This window comes from Myxocyprinus asiaticus, chromosome 49, assembly GCF_019703515.2.
Source record: "Myxocyprinus asiaticus isolate MX2 ecotype Aquarium Trade chromosome 49, UBuf_Myxa_2, whole genome shotgun sequence".
Classification (NCBI taxonomy): domain Eukaryota; kingdom Metazoa; phylum Chordata; class Actinopteri; order Cypriniformes; family Catostomidae; genus Myxocyprinus; species Myxocyprinus asiaticus.
In genome coordinates this window covers 816,598-837,540 of record NC_059392.1, presented here as the reverse complement: position 1 = coordinate 837,540, position 20,943 = coordinate 816,598, and positions in this window count along the sequence as shown.

The window sequence follows — 20,943 nt, the reverse complement described above, 5'->3', positions numbered from 1 at the left end:
TAGGGATAACACTATGGCTAATCATAATTCTTAAACTTTAAGTCTAGAAAAGGGGCCTTGATCTAAAAATTAAACATGTTACAGAAACAAAAAAACGTAATTCTCAGCAATGGTGTGCTATCGTTTGATTTTTGAGCAGCGCACAAAGCTATGTAGACAGAAAATTACATGTGCGTATTGCTATATTGTTCATATGTCAATGTGATGTTTGTTTTCATAGTGACTAACAGACGCATGTTGCTTTCCTGACTAATGTTCTCTGTACACACCTCAAAACTCTTTTGTCAAGATGAAAAAAGACTCAGACAATACAATATTCAGGTCAAGTATGTGTTCTGATTAGCTTACCTGAAAGAACCTTTTTCTCGAAATGTGACAGAACGCAGTTCTTTTCGCAACAGATGTACTCGTTCAGGTCAACAACTGTCATGTGAGTTGAAGTCAATTAAATGGTTGAAATGATTATTGCTACAGTAGCTACCTGAATAATAACACATTTCAAGGAAACTCTATCGCCCACTTGAGTATTGGGGTTGTTGTCGCTCAGTACACGCTTTGAAGCATTCATGCTTGCATGTTTCTGGCCTTACAGTTGTGACGTCAAAAACGGAAAAATGTGATACTTTCAGAACATCAAGTTAAAGTGATTTTCTTGCTAGTGAAACCTTAAAATAACCTTTTTTATAATGAGCTGATTTTTTATAGTAATTAGCATGCTGATGTGCATGTTAATGCTCTTTATTGGCCCCTAAAGGTGCAAACCTGTCATGAAAATATGTTTTAATGTACATTAAACTAAATTAAAGCAGTTATGTGGTTGTTTGGGTGTGTAAATTTAGACATCATGATATATACATTAGACAACTATCAAAAATGCTGTTTACTGCGTTCCGCTGCATTTCTGAACACGTTTGTTTGAAATGCCAAATACCTCTGCAGTTCTCTGGAAAATGTGTGTTGGTCAATATGTAGAGTTTTATTTAGAGCATCAAAAGAGAAACACAGTCTGAATATCACTTAAAGGCATAGTTCACTCAAAAATGATAATTCTGTCATCACTATTCACTTTCATTGTTTGGAAAAAAAGTTGCAAAGAAAGTGAATGGTGACAGAAGCTAACAAGGTCAGTAAATTATTATTAACATTTCATTTTTGGGTGAACTATTACTTGTAATTATAACACTGATTTTGAAATCAGCGTAGAATTAACATTCATGAATGTTCATATATATTAGAATAGTTTAGATTTTAGATAACTTTTACTGACACTTATGCTTCGTTGCAGACAACATGAATGTTTACTAACATTTTGTTTGGAAAAAAATTAGGGCTGTCGATTTAACGTGTTAGTGCGGTGCGATATATTATATTTAAAAAATTACAATTTAACACAATTAATCATGTCCCCGGACTGTAAAAAGGAATATTCCTTCCATATAAGCAATTCAAGATTGGAGTACCACCTGCTTTCTCCAGGGGGCAGTAAGCGAAACTCACTGTATAGGCAACGTGCAGCTTATACAGAGAACAAACCACACTTATGGATAGCAGACAACACAACATAAGGACAGATGCATTCTTACGTACAAACACAGCTTGATGGAGTGCAAATCCAAAGGCAGGGATATCAAGACATGTTTTTCTAAGTATCAAACTTTGTTTAACTTGACACAGCGACCTAAAAATGGTATGTTTATGACACCACGTAACTGAGATGCTCCAAAAGCATCCATCTGATGCAGGTGTACACTGACGCGTCCTTAAACAAGCCCTTATAATAACTCTAAATAATTACAAATTGTAATCGATTGACAGCCCTAAAAATATATATATAAAATTAGGGCTGTCAAATCGATTAAAATATGAATCAATTTAAAATTAATTACATGGTATGCCGATTAATTTATCAAATTAATCACAACTAATCGCATACGTAAATATTTGCTGAGAAAGCCCCTCAAATAACAATAATTTAATATATAAAGATTAAATAATTATAAATAGTTATATTTAAATAATCATAATCAAATAATCATAAATATATATATATATATATATATATATATATATATATATAATACAGAATTAAAGTGCATTACATTATTTAGGCACATAAGTTAAGCATTAAAAAACACAATTCAAAAAGTGACTTTAGAATGAAATATATTGGTTATTTCCATATTATTGAACATAAGCCAATCATTGGCCTACAGTTCACATCAATCCATTTTGCAACTGAATTCATCAATCAGTCAGAGATTTATTATGAGGGCTTGTTTAAGGACACGTCAATATACACCTGCATCATCTCGGTTGCGTTGCTTCATAAACATAACATTTTTAGGTCGCTGTGTCAATTAAACGAAGTTTAAAACATAGAAAAACACGCCTTGAGATTCCTGTGCTCGGATTTGCACTTCAAGCTGTGTTTGTACGCAAAAACATGTTTTCATAATGTGTTGTCTGCTGTCGGTAAGTGTGGTTTGTTCTCTGTATAAGCTGCGCGTTGACTATACAGCTGAAACAGCCCTAATGAAATTTTTACAAAATGTATAAAATAGAAAACAGTTTTATTTATATAGCACCTTTCCAAATCTCAATTTACAAATGATTAAAAATGTTTGTTTTTTTAAAGTGACTAAAATGATTTAAAAATGAATTTTACAAGTACAAAAGTTCTCCTCACCATTAATTAACACTTAATTAATGGTGAGTAATTAATGTCCAGTACATTTTATTATAAATATATCAAGGAATGTCAAACACACAGCACTCTGGTGCTAAATGCCGTACAGAATCAATTATTTAAGCATCGTAGTGACTAACTAGGTCAGATGGGAATCTAAAAGAAAATACAAATGAACAACAGAAAAACCAGGCCGAGCATGCAGAGGAATCCAGATAGTAATCAGAGTTTTATCAGATTTATTGTTTACTAGATTACATTACGTTTACTAGAGTCAGGGAAATGGTTGTCCAAAATATAAAGATAAAACTTCTCTACTTTTCTATAATATTTCTGTTTTCTTACATATAAATATAAAATTTACGCTACTAATTTTACCCACAATACAAAGATAAGTTTGTTCTCATTCATGTGTTAATGAGTAAAGATTTATGCTTTATATATAAAAAAGGACAAAATGTTCAAAATATCCAGATATTATTGTTAAGTGGGGTTTTAGCATTATATTTTGTGTGTGCAAGTACGTTTATTGCACTGTGTGTCTTTAAGGTTTTATTTTTTGCGCAGTAGATGAAAGTCTATAGGCTCCGCCCACATCCTGACTCTCCCATTATGATCTCACCCTGCTGATTTATAGAAGCATGCAAGGATTTTCCCGCCTTCACCCCTTGACTTCCAAGGAAAACCATATAATGCAATGGTCCATCCAACCACACAGACTGAAAATGAAGACACACCATAGATTTATATTGTTTTTATACTAAGAGTAAATACAAATGCAAAAGACTAACCCACAAAAAAGCTTTAATTTATAAGTAAATTATTTCTTTTATTTGTTAGTATTTTTTCCATTTGAAGTCACCACCAAATGTGCACAAAAGGGAGGTTTTGTCAGATTTAACTCACTTTTGAAGGCAAATCTGTGCCTGAACTATAGCTGAGTACTCTCAAAATAAAGTATAAATGTTTAATATTTGATCTGTTTTTGTTTAAAGTATGTGATCATTTGTTAATCATTTAATCTTCAGTCAATATTCTGTATTTATTCAGTGAAATGCACATCAAACTTAGGTAAAACAGTACACGACAGGCCAATTATTTATTAGTCATGTAATTGTAGCTTTCATAATTGTTTTTTTTTACATCTTCACCGCTCACCTTCATGCCCTGGTTCTCCTGGTTTCTCCTCCATCCTCACCATTTGCCACAGAATTCACCTCCGCCCAGCTTCTATCCGCTGACGTCTCCAGGATGGATCTTTCCCCTCAGCCCCGTGCCTCAGCTGCCGCCTGCCTCTGCTCTTCTCAGTGCTGTGTTTGCGTTGCATTTTGCCTATGTTTTTTGGATTTCATTAAAGCACTGATAATTATCTCTTGTTCTCTGGGTCCTCCTTGACTGGTTCTTGACATTACAATCTGGCGAGCATGGACCCCTCCAATCAACCGGATCTGATGACAGTGGTATCACAGCAAGGAGCCCTGCTGGGTCATCACGAGAAACAACTGTCCTCTACCAACCAGGTTCTGGAAGCTATGGCCCATCAACTTAATGAGCTTATGGAGCATATGGGGTAGCTGCAGAGCATGGACGAATCCTCCACTTCTGCTGTGTCCCCTCCATCTGTGCCTCCACCTCCTATCAGCCCTCCTGGTCAGCAGAGATCAGAACCATGGCTCAATCTGCCTCCTCCCTATGACAGTGATCCCAGGACCTGCAGACCTTTTTTGTCTCAGTGCTCCATGATCTTCTTGCTTCAGCCATCATCGCTCCCCACCGACTCTGCTAAAATTGACTACGTCATCATCCACCTCACCGTACTAGCGTGTGAGTGGGGAACAGTGGTGTGGGAAGCCCTGTCTGCCTGCTGTTCGAGCTATGGGGCGTTCAAGTTCGAGATGAAGAAGGTCTCTGCAAGGGAGGGAGGCAACTCGGCAACTGTGTGATCGGTGATGGATTATGCCATCGAGTTCCGGACTCTCGCCACTGCTGGTGACTGGAATAAGGGGACACACTGGGACCGCTTCCTGCATGGGCTCGCGGAACAAAAATACGGACATTTTTCCAACTCCGGTAAAAGCCACCGCTCCAGTAGGAAGAGGCATATTTGTGAGCGCGACGTCTATTGAAACTTGCCCCTGTCTGTCGCACTCTCCTCCATGCCATGCTCCGCTGGAGGAGGGGCCAACACTACAGCTCAGTATTCATAGATTCGGGGGCTGAGGGGAATTTCATTGACTCAGTATTGGCCGTCCAGTGGGGCCTGCCCATCCGGTCTCTGCCATCTCCTAGGATGGCCAGTGACCTCAGTGGAAGAACGCTGGAGAGGATCTCTCAAGTCATGGCCTCAGTGAGTCTGCTTATTTTTGGCAGTCATAAGGAGGAGATTGAGCTTTACCTAATTAGGTTTCCCTTTGCTCCAGTAGTATTGGGGCACCCCTGGTTAGTAAAGCAAAATCCTCAAGTTTGTTAGGCTAAGGGCTCCATCTCTTCTTGAAGTTCCTATTGCCTTGAGCATTGTCTGGGAGCAGAACCTTCTCCTGTCTTGTCTTCTCCTGTGTCTTAGGTCGAACCGGCAGATCTGACTGGGGTTCCAGCTGATTAACACGACCTGGCAGGGATGTTCAGCAAGTCCCAGGCCACATCTATCCCGCCACATCACCTGTATGACTGTGTGGTGGATCTGCTGCCAGGAACTTCTCCACCACGGGGCCCGCTTTACTCATTGTCTGGTCCTGAGCGGGAGGCCATGGATAAATACATTCAGGAGATTCTGGCAGCAGGGCTCATCCACCCTTCCTCATCCATTTCTTCTTTATGGGGCAGAATGATGGTTCGCTCCGCCCTTGCATCAATTATTGTGGGCTGAATGACATCACTATTAAGAACAGGTATCCGTTACCTTTGATGTCTTCAGCCTTCAAGTTGTTTCAGGGGCGACCTTTTTTACAAAGTTGGACTAAGTTGCATTTTGCCTAAGTTTTTGGTTCTCTAGATCCTCCTTGACTGGTTCTTGACATGTGTTCCATGCATTTAGAAAATACACAAGCTAAAGTCATTGTATATCTATCTGCATTGTGCAAATAATCTGATGATGATTATATGTAACATACTGTATTTGTTTCTCTTAAGTGTTATATCACAACAGTGATGACCTGTCATGCCAAAAATAACTACAGACCACAATCATTTGATTTCACAAGTATTTCCTCAAAGATCACACACACACACACACACACACTCCTACACTTACTTATCTAAATGAGGAAATATCATAGACTTCTATTGTCTTTCTATTTTTATATTAAAGACTAAAGAATAACTCTAAAAGAAAAACTCTACATTTTGCATTTAGAAAACAAACATTTTTGGCTTTATTAATGAACACATTTCCCAATTGAGCACATCTCCAAATTTACAGTACAGTTTTGTCAGATTTAACTCACTTTTGGGGACAATTATAATGTATAATGTACAACAAGTATAATGCAGAGAAACGAATTTTATCTAATTACAGGTACTTGATTTTTGTAATCTAATTACATAATCAAGATTACTTGTAATCTGTAACTACCCAGCACTGCATATATACACTGCCTGGCCAAAAAAAAATCTGCTGTTTGGATTTAAATAAGCAGATACTTAAGAGACTATGACTGGACCATTATTGTAGTAATTAGCATGTTTCAGCTGGCAACAATTATTTTAACCCTAACTGATGCAGTGTTGCTTCTCATTTCTCAAACAACAGTGTCGGAAGACGTATGGTTGTGGAAAAGATGTTACTGTGTTTCAGAAGAGGCAAATAATTGTCCTGCATCAAGCAAAGAAAACAATTAAGGAGATTGCTGAAATCACTGGAATTGTGTTAAGAACTGTCCAACGCGTTATTAAAACCTGGAAGGATAGTGGTGAACCGTCAGCTTGGTGAAGTCATATCGTAAAACATCGACAGTAGAACTAACGGCTATATTTAATAGTGAAAGTAAGAGCATTTCCACATGCACAATGCGATGAGAACTTACAGGATTGGGACTAAACAGCTGTGTGGCTACAAGAAAGCCATTTGTTAATGAGGCTAATCAGAAAAATTACTTCAATTTGCTAGGGAGCATAAAGATTGGACTGTGAGGCAATGGAAAAAGTCATGTGGTCTGATGAGTCCAGATTTACCCTATTCCAAAGGGATGGGCGTGTCAGGGTAAGAAGGGATGCACGTGAAGCGATGCACCCATCATGCATAGTGCCCACTGTCAGGAGTGTAAAAAGTACTCAAATTATACTTAAGTGAAAGTATGGATACTGAGTGAAAATATTACTCAATTAAAAGTCCAAGTATCTAGCTAAAAACATACTTGAGTGAAAATAAAAAAGAAGTACAATTTAATGTGAATAAAGTATTAAAAAAGTAACTTTTTTCCTAGCTAGAATGAAATCAAGAGAGGAGATTGTGTGAGAGAGGATGTTGTTAAATTCAACTGGTTTGTTAAGTCGCCTTTTTACTGTCTCCAACGACTGTCATGTTTCTCCCCCAGTGGCCTGTTGTACGTAACACGGCAATTTCCTGCCGGAATGAACACTAGAGTTGCTAAAAGAACAAATAGCAGATAATCAATTCATAGACACGTACTTTTCGCTCTGTTTCTCACACAATGCTATCTTATGACATCTAAACACTTTTACTAAAACACATGACTTTTAACATTTGCATTACATAACCAACTACATTTACAAACTTGTTTAAGTGTGATCAAATGGCACGGAAGCTCAACTGATAGAGAGTTGCATATGCAACGAGTACGAGTCCTGACACTGTCGGTTAGGTTTAGGGTAGGGAGGTCAGTTTTGTTGATTTAAATCTCGATAGAACATTAACCTTAAAAACCTCATCTGTTCGAGAGAATGTTTCACTCGCTTTTAGCGCCACACAGTGGACATTTCAATTCGGAACTGCCCTGAGATGTTTAATGAAGCACATGGTTTTATTTTCGAAAATGTTGCCATAGTAACGCAATGTTCCTTGTATGGGAGAAGGCACTCACAAATTGTGATGTCAGAGCACCCAGCCCCCTGAGACATAGAGAAAGATACCAAACCTTGCTGTTGAGCCGATTAATTAATTTAATAAAATTCATAATATTTACTCAGATTACATTATTATTTTTATTATTATTATCATCATTATCATTGCTGATTTTATGGTTATTATTATAATGAATAGTTGCCTAACAATAACAACAACAATAATTCAGCAAATAGGGAGTAGAAATTCATAGTTATGATTTAAATATGAATGCAAGTGTAGAAATTAATGACATGTACACATTTAATTATAAAAGACTTTTGTTTTATATATATATTTGCAATATGAATGATCATTTTTGACTTCATAACTGTCCAATCTGTAGAAGTAGCAGGCGTTTAGAATAAAGTTTAGAACAAACACCATCAGTGTTTCTCTCTTCGTGCTCATAGTTTTGAATGAATACATCACATTCACTCGAGCGGTCACATACGGTCTAGTCACACAAATATTTCAACATATCTGAAGCTCAAATCAGATCTGAAATTCTGCCTCTGCAGATGGTCAGAACTCCACACATCCACCATGAGACACTCCATTTGAAATGTCTGTCATCTGTCGTTTGGATGCAGTGAAAAGCCGCTTCAGTCCAGTTAGATGAAAGAAAATCATCTTCAAAAATGTAGCGAGTACTTTTCAAGTTTAAATAAAATTGCAAGGAGTAAAAAATTACTATTTTTTTCTTTGGAAATGTAATTAAGTAAAAGTACCAGTACTCCGTTTAAATTGCACTCTAGTAAAGTACAAATCCCAAAAATAATACTTAAGTATTTTTACTCAATTACTTAACACCCCTGCCCACTGTACAAGTCTCTGGAGGCAGTGTTATGATCTGGAGTTGCTTCAATTGGTCAGGCTGAGGCTCAGCAAAATTATGCGGCAATAAAATGAAGTCAACTGACTATCTGAATGTACTGAATGACCAGGTTATCCCATCAATGGATTTTTTCTTCCCTGATGGCACAAGCATATTCCAGGACAACAATGCCAAGATTCAGTGGGCTCAAATTGTGAAAAAGTGGTTCAGGGAGCATGAGGAATCATTTTCACACATGAATTGGCCTTTACCCCATTGAAAGTCTTTGGGATGTTCTGGAGAAGACTCTACAGAGCGGTTCAACTCACCCGTCATCAAATCAAGATCTCGGCCAAATAAATAATGCAACTGGACGGAAATAAATGTTGTGAAATTGCATAAGGTTGTCGAAACAATGCCTTGATCACATCGTAATCAAAGCTAAAGGCGGTCCAACAAAATATTAAAGAATGCAACTTTTTTATGGCCAGGAAGTGTTTATATATATATATATATATGCAATTTTAGACATCATATTTATTGATGGATTAAGTGAAATTTGTAGATTTTTAAATAACTAAAATGTGACCAAATGATGAAAAACTAGTGATAAAATTAAATCAGTACAATTTGTATTTTCTTAAATTTACTAAGTTAAAAGGTTCCCTGTTAACCAGCCGCGGGCTGTGCATTTTAAGTCTAGGCCTTCAGTGTGATTCATGCCATTAAGAAAACACAGTTTCACAATGAATAAGATGCTATGCCTATCATACATTACATGACAGTCAACTAATAATACCAACTGACATTTTAAAAACACGTCCACACATGAAAGCCAGAACTTGAAATGACACGTAATGCTCAAGCAAGCCTAATTTTAACTGCAGCATGACTGTTTGTGAAATGAACATCTCCCGAACAGACATTCAAAAATCATAATTTTTCATATGAGTCTACCAAGGAGGTCTATAATATCTGGAAAAATCTATCTAATAATATTTGCGATTTAAATGATGCTTGCAATAAATTTTGTTTCGTCAGGGTACACGGTTATGCTGCGTTCCATTCAAGTTGGATGTGAGATATTCCTACTTGATATCTCCGACCGTAAATGCATTCCATTCCCCGATATTTGGAACTGCAATGCTCCCGTTAGCTTAGCAGGGGGTTGACTCTCATTAGAGATGTCTCCTAGCAACACAACTGATAAACAATACTGCAGCGCTAGCATTTGTGTTTCAGGTGTACGATTATCAAAAGAGATTCTAATGTTTTATACACCTGTTTCTGCAGGCTTTTGTTAAACAAGCTTTAATATCATGTAACGTGGTGTGGCAGCGGGGGCGTGGTCAAGCATCTCTCCGGAGAGAGAGAAAGTGGTAAGGGCGCTTACACCTGAGCTAAATTATGTCTAACACCTGTCTCTAATTTCAGTGAGCACGGGGAGAGCGGCATAAATAGACACACCACAAATAGAAGAGGGAGAGAGAGCCTGGGCACGACAGACCCGAACCAGAAGCAAAGATTTTTTATTACAAATAATGAGAGTTTATTTTGTGAAGCGATGTGCGATAGTGGATTAACTTAGTGCATAACGTGAGACTGTAAATTGTGCTGCAAGCAGAGAAAATAAATCCTTACCTAAACAAGGAAAGCTGCTTCTCGCCTCCTCCTTTATACTGGTGCCGAAACCCGGGATTGAAGTTTGGGTTGAAGATGGATGGAAGTCGTCCCGTAGAGCCCTCCCAGTTGGTGGAGATCCTCCAAGCCCTCGCCAGCCTACGTCAGAGCCACCAACAGACACTGCTTGAGCTCCGACAAGATCAAGACGGTTTGTCGAGCTCCTGCATGCCCAAGCCGAGGACCGGCAGGCGATCCAGAACCTCCTCAGCCAGGAGGCGTCCTCAGCCGCGACCCCGGGCACTCCCACGCCATTACCCCCGCCAGCTTTACAGAAAATGGGGGCGGCGGACAACCCTGAGGCCTTCCTGGATTTGTTTGAGCGGACCGCTGAGATCTGGGGCTGGCCGCTCAGCCAATGGGCGGCCCGACTGATCCCACTATTGTCCAGGGAAGCCCAGCTTGCGGCTCAACAACTGCCAGCGATGAGCCTCCTGGCCTATGGAGATGTAAAAAGAGCCATCTTGCAACGGGTTGGTTGCACCCCAGAGGAAAGTCGTCAACTCTTCCGGAGCTTGAAGTTGGAGAGCTCCGACCGCCCGTTTGCCTTCGCCCAGCGGCTCCGTGACGCCTGCCAAAGATGGCTGCTAGCAGGGGATTGCGACGTCGATGGAGTTATCGACCAGGTGGTACTGGAACAATTCACAGATCGACTGCCAAAAGGGATGGTGGAGTGGGTCCAGTGCCACCGCCCGGCGTCGTTGGAGGAAGCTGTCCGACTTGCGGAGGACCACATGGCGGCGATCCCAAGGGCGGAAGAGCCCTCCTACATCTTCTCTCCTCCCTCTGTTTCTTCCCCCTCCCCTCTCTCCTCTCGTTCTGCTCTCTCTCCAGGTCCCGTTCCTGCCTCACGCAGACGAGGAGGACTTCAGCCCCTGAGACCAGTTCCCTGGGTGTGGGAGGCGACACCTTCCCCTACTCCAATGCCCCGCCGCTCTCCCTCTCAGGTGGGGGTGCCCGCCGATGCAAATGCAGGTGTAGTGCCCGGGCCGACCTGCTGGAGGTGCGGAGACCCAGGCCACTTCTGAGATCAGTGCCCTCTGATGGAGCTGGGGACGGTGGTGCGGGTATCTGACCTCCCACAGGCTGCCCCCGACCGGGCCGGAGTGTACCGGATACCGGTAAGTGTCAAGGGGGGTACTCACCAAGCATTGGTGGACACCGGTTGTAATCAAACCACTATCCACCAACGCCTGGTTCAACCTGAGGCATTGGTCACATCTAAAACGGTGAAGGTGAAATGTGTACACAGGGATATTCACAAGTATCCGGTGGTGACCCTGACAATTCAATTCCGGGGGAAAAAGCATAGAGTGGAGGCCGCGGTTAGTTCCTGCCTCACCCATCCGCTGATTTTGGGGACTGATTGGCCTGATTTTAGAGTTTTATTAAAGGGAATTTGCGCGGATGGGTCCTGTATGAAAATAGGGAGATGTGTGATGTGCGATGCTCTGGCAGGGGAGGCGGAGCCGGGGCCATCCTCGACAGCTCCATGTCATAATGACGAGAGAGGGGGAGAGGTTGCAGCCCCTCCCCTTCTCAAGGAATTCCCTGACGGGGATTTCCCTTCGGAGCAGTTGCGAGACGAAACCCTCAAACACACCTTTGACCAAGTGAGAGTCATCGATGGTCAACGACTCCAGCCTGACATCGCCCTTTCATACCCCTATTTTAAAATTATAAATGAGCGGTTGTATAGAGTGACACAGGACACTCGGACCAAAGAGGATACAACCCAACTTTTGATTCCAAGGAGCCGTCGGGAAATGGTATTCCAGGCGGCTCATTATAATCCCATGGCGGGTCACTTAGGAGAAAGGAAGACACTGAACCGTCTAACAGCCCATTTCTATTGGCCGGGCATTGGTGGCAATGTCCGCAGGTGGTGTGCGGCACGCCGCGAATGCCAGCTGGTTAACCCACCGGCCACCCCAAAAGCACCATTGCGCTCTCTCCCTCTGATCGAGGTCCCTTTTGAGAGAATTGGAATGGACCTCGTCGGGCCATTAGAACGGTCAGCACGTGGACATCGCTTTGTATTGGTCCTAGTGGACTATGCAACGCGATATCTGGAAGCAGTGCCTCTTCGCAACATCTCAGCATGCACTGTTGCAGAGGCACTCTTCAAAATAATCTCCCGGGTGGGGATTCTGAAAGAAATCCTCACCGATCTGGGCACAACATTTATGTCACGGACACTACGCGAACTGTACGAGTTGTTAAATATTAAATCGATTTGCACCAGCGTGTACCATCCTCAAACGGATGGCCTGGTGGAACGATTGAATAAAACCCTCAAAAACATGATTCGTAAGTTCGTGCACGATGATGCTAGAAATTGGGATAAATGGCTCGACCCCCTGTTATTTGCAGTACGAGAGGTCCCGCAAGCCTCCACTGGCTTCTCCCCATTTGAGCTGCTGTATGGGTGACACTCACGTGGTGTGCTTGATGTATTGCGAGAGGCCTGGGAGGAGGGACCTTCAAACAGTAAAAATGAAATTCAATACGTTCTTGATCTTCGAGCAAAACTCCACACTTTGGGGCAGCTGACACAGGAGAATTTGCTCCAAACTCAAGAACGACAGCGCCGACTGTATGACAGGGGAACTCCGCTAAGGGAATTTGCACCGGGAGATAAAGTGCTTGTATTGCTTCCCACATCGAGCTCTAAATTACTCGCCAAGTGGCAAGGACCCTTTGAGGTCACACGACGAGTGGGAGATCTCGATTATGAGGTTAAACGAACCGATAGAGGGGGTGCACATCAAATATACCACCTCAATCTCCTGAAATTGTGGAGGGAGGCGGTTCCCGTGATGCTGGCTATGGTAATTCCCAAGAAGGCGGAGCTCGGACCGGAGGTGAGTTCAAAACATAAACAGTTCACCCCGGTCATTTGCGGAGACCACCTCTCACCGAGTCAACTCACGGAGGTTGCTAAGTTGCAACAGGAGTTTGCGGATGTGTTCTCCCCTCTACCGGGGTGTACAAACCTCATCTAAAACACATCAAGACCGAGCCGGGGGTCGTGGTACGTAGCCGCCCCTATCGTTTACCCGAACACAAGAAGAAAATTGTTCGGGAAGAATTGGATGCGATGCTCGATATGGGGGTAATAGAAGAATCCCACAGTGATTGGTCCAGCCCAGTTGTTCTAGTGCCTAAGAGCGATGGGTCTGTACGATTCTGTGTGGATTATAGGAAAGTCAACGCGGTGTCTAAATTTGATGCGTATCCAATGCCTCATGTTGATGAGTTGCTCGATCGGTTGGGCACTGCTCGATTTTACTCGACATTGGATTTGACGAAGGGTTATTGGCAGATCCCCTTGACACCAATTTCCTGTGAGAAAACCGCCTTCTCCACACCGTTTGGATTACACCAATTTGTGACACTTCCGTTCGGTTTGTTTGGGGCCCCGGCTATGTTTCAGCGTCTCATGGACCGAATCCTCAGACCGCATTCAATCTACGCCGCTGCCTATTTAGATGATATCATCATTTACAGCAATGATTGGCAGAGGCACATGCAAGATCTGAGGGCGGTTCTGACCCAGCGGGACTCACATCGAACCCGAAGAAGTGCGTGATTGGGCAGGTGGAGGTACGGTATCTGGGGTTCCACTTGGGCCACAGGCAAATTGATAAGACAGCAGTAATTGCGACCTGCCCGAGACCCAAGACCAAAAAGGGGGTGAGACAGTTCCTGGGGCTGGCTGGCTATTATAGAAGGTTCGTGCCTAATTATTCAGACGTCACCAGTGTTCACGCAAGTTAAAGCTGCACTTTGCGGGGGGCCGCTTTTACATTCACCTGACTTCTCTCTCCCTTTTGTTTTACAGACAGATGCTTCAGACAGGGGGCTGGGGGCCGTACTCTCACAGGTGGTGGAGGGGGAGGAGCGCCCGGTGCTGTACATTAGCCGTAAGCTCTCGTTAAGGGAAACTAAGTACAGCACCGTGGAAAAGGAGTGTCTCGCCATCAAGTGGGCGGTCCTCACTCTCCGATACTACCTGCTGGGGTGGGCCTTCACCCTCTGCTTGGATCACGCCCCACTCCAGTGGCTCCACCGCATGAAAGATACTAATGCCCGGATCACCCGTTGGTATCTGGCTCTTCAGCTGTTTAAGTTCAAGGTGGTCCAAAGACCGGGGGCGCAGATGGCTGCCGCCGACTTCCTTTCCAGGAATGGGGGGGGAGTGGTAGGCAGGCCGGATGCTGCCCCGGCCTGAGTCGGGCGGTGGGGATATCTGGCAGCGGGGGTGTGGTCAAGCATCTCTCCGGAGAGAGAGAAAGCGGTAAGGGCGCTTGCACCTGAGCTAAATTATGTCTAAAACCTGTCTCTAATTTCAGTGAGCACGGGGAGAGCGGCATAAATAGACACACTGCAAATAGAAGAGGGAGAGAGAGCCTGGGCACGACAGACCCGAACCAGAAGCAAAGATTTTTTATTACAAATAATGAGAGTTTATTTTGTGAAGCGGTGTGCGATAGTGGATTAACAGTGCATAACGTGAGACTGTAAATTGAGCTGCAAGCAGAGAAAATAAATCCTTACCTAAACAAGGAAAGCTGCTTCTCGCCTCCTACTTTACACATGGAAACGAACTCATTTATCGATATTACTTAATAAAATGAATGTTTATCACTTACTTTGTATATCTCCCTGAGTGTCCACATGTTTGTGTGACATCATGCCCCTGCATCTCGACGAAACCGGAGTTGAGAATTTCTGCACGAGCCTACACGTTGTAATTCTGACTTAAAGATGCATCCATTGCACTTTTCCTGGTAGGAAGTTGTAAAATCCGACTTTCCGAGTTGAATGGAACAAAGCACTACTTTTCAAAACTTGATCCGACACTGAATGCTCAAGCAGCTTAATTTATATTTAGAAAACTCCTGATGTTGCTATAACAATGCAAAAAGCACTTACCAATTTACTTGAAGTGAAAATCAGTCCTCCTTTCCTGTTCAATAAATTAAGCAATCACACGGTCATGCAAAACATCTCGTGTTTTTAAATCCATAAGGATCTCTTTCTCAGTGGCGATAGCGGCAGTGATGACGATCTTGCGCTCTTTGCTTTCAAATTACGTCACTTAAAGCGTGATTGCGTCACTCATGGCCAGCTAGAAGGCCTTGACTGGGACATATCCTAAAGACCACACCCACCAAGAACAAATAAATCAATCTGATTGGCTGATGAATCTGACAATCTGACTTTAGTTGTTCATTCATTTGCACTGTTGAAGGATTCTGTGGAAATTCTGAAGGTCTGACGGGGTGGAGCTCAGACTCAAGCGCTGCTTCGGCTAAGGAGCTCGGCTTTGGGCATGTGATTTGTGAAACAGCTGTCACACTTCACTTATAAGCATCAAGGAATAAATTCTGACTGGATAACCTTTTCGTTTTTCTCTGTTTGTTAGGAGATTGATTAAGAGTGGAAAGCGATTAAAAATGCATAGGCAAGAAGGTGACTGAGAATGACGGGATGAAAACTATTTATTTATTTGGCATGTTAGGCCAACAGAGAAGTCTTTGCTGGCCCTGAGAAACCGCCACTGCTGTTAACATTAGCTGAGAGAAAATTTCTATCAAATGTAGCAAAATGGACAATTTAATTGAAATATAACCAAATGAATCAGACATTTTGGAATCGTATCGGAACTGAATCAAGAGCTTGTGAAACTGAATCAAATCAGGAAATCTGTATTGATACCCAGCCCCATAAACTATACTATCCAATACTATCCTATCTTAAACTACTTTACTGTACTATGATTTAACTAAACTACACTATAAGTGCACTATAATTATATTATAACTATACTAAAACTTTACTATAATATATTTTAACTCTGTTATACTATAACTATAATTACTGTAACATACTATAACTATACTATAATATAACTATAACTATACTATAACTATACTATAACCGCACTATAATATATTATAACTCTGTTATACTATAACTATAATTACTGTAACATACCATAACTATACTATAATATATTATAACTATAACTATACTATAACTATACTATAATACATTACAACTCTGTTATACTATAACTATAATATAACTAACTGTACTATATACTAAAATATATAACTATAATTATACTATAACTATACTATAATATATTATAACCGTAACTATACTATAACTATACTATTAATCTAAATATACTATAACTGTATTATAACTATGCTATAACTATATTATATTATAACTATTACTATATTATAACTATACTATAACTTTACTATAGTTATAATATAACTATACTATATTATAACTGTACTATTGCAGATCATAGAGCTTCCTAAAGAGGCATATTGGTTTACAGGGAGTTATACCACACACACACACACACACACACACACATTTATTTATTTTATTTTTTTATTTATTTATTTATTTTCCCCTTTTTTCTCCCAATTTGGAATGGCCAATTCCCAGTGTGCTTTTAAGTCCTCGTGGTTATGTAGTGATTCACCTCAATCCGTGTTTGAGATCATCAACCCACGCATCTTATCACATGGCTTGTTGAGCGCGTTGCCACGGAGACATAGCACGTGTGAAGGCTTCACGCCATCCACCGCGGCATCCATGCTCAACACACCACGTGACCCACCGAGAGCGGACTACATTATAACGTCCACGAGGAGGTTACCCCATGTGACTCTACCCTCCCTAGCAACCGGGACGATTTGGTTGCTTAAGAGACCTGGCTGGAGTCACTCAGCACACACACATTTGTTGTCTTTCAGGAAACTCTATTGCTTTGTAGCAGCAGTCGCAGTATTTGATGGGAAACTCATGAATGGTTCCATCACACACACACCCTTCACTGTTCATCTGTTATGTCACAGATCTGAAGGAAGTTGCCTGAATATTTCCTGACATTAAATCACATCAAATTCTCACCAAAACAGTGACGCAAAAAGACAACTACAATAACAAAGTTAACACTGACTGTAACAAACAACACAACACAGTATATTTACAGTATATTACTCAAAGCATTTTTTTCTCAGTTATGTTTCATTGAAATATCAACTTTGTCTCTCCTAGAATTTTATCTGGAGAAGCAAAAATAGACACAAATGAGTCAATTGTTGACATGCAGTAAGGGTTTAGAGATATAAAATGAATGAATGTGGATAGCTCAGATCATTTGCTGTTGAAGAACTTCATAAGGAATGTTTGAGCTCTTTCGATTGAATGTCAATACAGTACAATACTGTACATTCTATATATATATATATATATATATATACTTTTTTATATATTTTTATTCTTAATTTTTATTGAATAATGTGTATCTATATAGTGCGTATTGTATACTGTACAGTGTATGTTATTATTTGTATATTGTTGAGTGTAATTATGTATATCAGATGTTTAAATTGTGTTGTGTTAATTTGATGTTATTGTAAATTGGTATATGTCTCATCACTGTCACGACTGCTATATTGATCAGAACTGCACCCAAGAATTTCACACACCATTGCACTTGTGTATATGGCTGTGTGACAATAAAGTGATTTGATTTGATTTGATTTGATTGCAGACTTTAATATCTTGAGCAAATCTGAGCACAGTTTGAGACATGGTTGAGATCTCTTCTAAAAACTCTAGATGAGACACGTGAGATTTCTGGAGTCCTTTTTCCCCTCAGGAGAAACATCAGGATGCATCAGTATTCAGTTGACCTCCATTTAATCTAGAAACGATTGAGATATTAGAAAGATTTCAATGGTGGTTTCACATTCTTACAGGAAAGTCGGCTGGTGAAACATTCATGGTTAGAAATTGCAGTAAAATCGTGCTATTTAAATTTCAGTACAAACAAAATTACGTGGAATTTAATATTTTTTATTGCATAAAATGTTTTATTTTAAAATGTTATATCAAATAAGTTTAGTATCTTGTAAATTATATAAATAGTGAGTCATGCGGACACAAAATACATGTTTGTGTTCCATAACTTAATTACAGCTCAGTGTCAATCAGCATCTGTGTTGTGTACTTTAATTAAATGTGTGTAAATGTAGTTTAGTGGATCGTGTAACTGGTCGGCCTGGTTTGTCATTGTCTGTTTGGTTGAAATGTAAAATGATCTTCTGTTTGATAACATCATCTCTGTCTGCATGACTCTCCACCATTAATCAAACAATTCTAGTTCGATCAGTTTGAGAATTCAACTGACCATTCCTGCAAAAGTTCTACAAACTCACACTCGTGGCATCGCTGTAAATGTTTCATGAATCCAGAGTTTTCTTTCTGTTGGAAGGTACATTTCTCCACCCTTTCACGTAATGACTGAAGCTCAGCGTCTGGTTTGTACAGGACGGTTATGGGGTGTTGCGGCAGGCCCAACTTGTTAACCATTCATCTAGTCTTATTTGTTATAACAATCTTTGTTCTTCTCGACATGCCTGTAATGTGTCCTGGATTTCCAGTATTGAGCAACACTAAAGGAGTGATACACACACCTTAACACACACCTGCACGTGAAGCTGTTTGCCAAAGTCAAGCGCTCTTAAACACTCTGATGGTAAATGTTTGATCATTTGCTCCACATATAATGTTGATCAGTTCCATAATGGTCATATAAATGATTATCTCTCATGTTTCCTCACGTGTCTGTCTGAAAGTTGAATCTGTGATATGAAGCGTGTTTTATGACTGTGATACGAGAAACTGTGTCCAACCTACTGACCTGCTGCTCCAAAACTGATAAACACAATTTACTGCATGCAGTCGATGAAATTAAAAACACCTCATCTATCTGTGTGTCTATCTATCTGGTCAATCCAACATGTTTCCATGTATACTAAGAAGAGATAAGCTGTTACTGAATGCAAAACATCCCAAACATGATGCTAGCACACGTGTTTTATGGTATTGAACGACACAGTTTTGAAAATGTCCTCACAAATACGGGAGTAAATAAATAATGTCTTAACTCAAATTTACCATCAAATGTATGTGACCAAATGTACAAAAACCTAAGGGCACCAGCCTTCACCCAAACATCAATTTAATGTGTTTGCTTACATCTGGAAGACGTATTTTTTAGGTTTTTTGCTCATCTGCAATGTAGACGTTGCCCCTCGGATGACAATAAGACATTCAGCAGATGTCTTTGAGATGTTTTTGATTTACATTGTTTGTAATTCTGATCTTTTTAAGATATTTATCAGATGTTAGTTAGATAAAACAGATATCTTGGAGATGTACGTGTGCTATCTGGGATTATACAGTAAGGTAGTCTTCCATTCTGAACATAACTAATGTCTTTTTTTTCCCACATGAAAACATGGTAAACAAGTAGGGTTATGGTTCATCTAAGGTCATTATACAACAAAAGGTGAGGCTGTGTAGATTCAGGCCCGGTTCCAGATCGAAATCACTGAGAGTGCTTCTGAAAATAGCGCTCTTACACATTTTTTAAATCTATTAAATCATGTTTAAATGCTACAAAAATAACGTAAATAACATTTTTGTACAAAAACATTTATTGCTCGTTTACAAGTTTTGATGCAGCAATTGTGCATTCACAAACTGCAGGGATTTATGTGTGTTTGCTGGGATTCAAGGAAATCTGCTTGCTAATTTACAGTATTAGACTTACATATTCAATTGAGCAGGGGTGTGTATTGTCAGAACATTATCAACCCATTTACACGCTCATGGGTCATGATGATGTGGGTCATGATGATGTGGGTCTCGTGAATGGTTTGTTTGGCATCCCATTCAGCACACCACTAAATAAAACAGGCTGCATGACACTGTTAAATGATTGTTACTCTGGCAGTATTCACATACAGGTGTGAGGGACTTCAGCATTTTACAAATAACACAAAGAACAAACGTATTCCTCACTCGCTTGGTTTTGCTTGCATGTCCCCTCTGTGTGCGAATGATAATTATATTTATTTATCACACATTATACATTTGCACATATACAGTGAAATTCTTTTTTTCACATATCCCAGCCAAGCTGGGGTCAGAGTGCAGGGTCAGCCATGATACAGCACCCCTGGAGCAGATAGGGTCAAGGGCCATGCTCAAGGGCCCAACAGTGGCATCTTGGCAGTGCTGGGGCTTGAACCCCCAACCTTCTGGTCAGTAACCCAGAGCCTTAACCACTGAGCCACCACTGCCCCTGATGTGAAGATCTATTGGGATTTCACTAAATTTAGTCACTGCACTAGTGGCGGCATCACACTTTTCTTTGAGCATAATATTGCACTATTGAGCACTTTAAGGTATTTTTCCGAAGAGTTGAGGGAGAGCGCGCGCACTCGCATGCATGTTTGCCAGACTGCATAAATTAAGTATGACATAAGGTGAAATATTTCCTATTTGTGCAAGTATAAATCTCTGATTGGGGTGTTGCATCTATTATCTGACAACCCTGAGCATATTAAATGCTTGTGGATGCGCGAAAGGTCCCAAAGCCCAATAAATGAAAGATCTAATAAAAAACGTTCATGATAAATTGACCCGCGGGCAGTAGTTTGCCCTGGTCTGCAATTGAGGGTGCTCTAAAGGTTCGTTTAAGCACCCTCAAGCACCCCTGTAGAACCGGGCCTGTGTAGATTGCACATGGAATTTAAACAAGTCTTGAAAAACTCAATTGCTTTGTGTGTGTGTAGGTTACACCGTCACACAATC